Genomic DNA, 685 nt, shown 5'->3' on the forward strand with positions numbered 1-685 from the left:
GCGGGCTCTTGTTGGGCGGATGTAATCAGCTAAGGATAATCAAGACTTTGTGTTGGTTTGGAAAGATTTGTTTCTCGTGCCACATTGCATTAGCCGGAGAAGTGCAGGCTACAGCGGTGTGTCGTGTCTCTGCCTCAGAGCTCAGTCCTTTACTGCTGCCACAAACCCGCACGCCAATGAATGCCAGGAAACAAAAGGACCCAAAGGCCTCGAAGGAAAAGGCTGCGAGAGAGACATGCGCTAGGAAAGTCACCTTCAAAGCAGTGAGGAAAGAAGAGGAGTCCATCTCTAAATCTAAGCCAGTGAGACAAGTTGCATTTATTAATTAAGCAATAAGGATCAATACTTAAGACATTTCCTGTGGATTAATGACCAGCTGGGAGGAGCTGATAGCCTGAGGTGCAGCTGGGGACCCTTATTACCAATTGGTCATTAATTCCCAGGAAATGCTCTGTGCCAAGGTCTGGATTTATTTTATGGGCAACAATAACAATAATAATATGTATACAGAACTTCTTCCCCCATCCCCACCCAAGCTGAAGCACAATTAAAGTAAGATAGGACAATTAACGGCTGTCAAACCACATACGAGGTGGTGAGCACATGAACGACACTTAAAGAGGAAGCTGGGGGCGGGGTGGTCTTCTCATCGAAATAAGGGGGAGAATGGTACCCAGGTGCCCAC

The sequence above is a fragment of the Crocodylus siamensis genome, chromosome 5 (assembly GCF_052110815.1).
Source record: "Crocodylus siamensis isolate JL-2025a chromosome 5, ASM5211081v1, whole genome shotgun sequence".
Lineage (NCBI taxonomy): Eukaryota > Metazoa > Chordata > Crocodylia > Crocodylidae > Crocodylus > Crocodylus siamensis.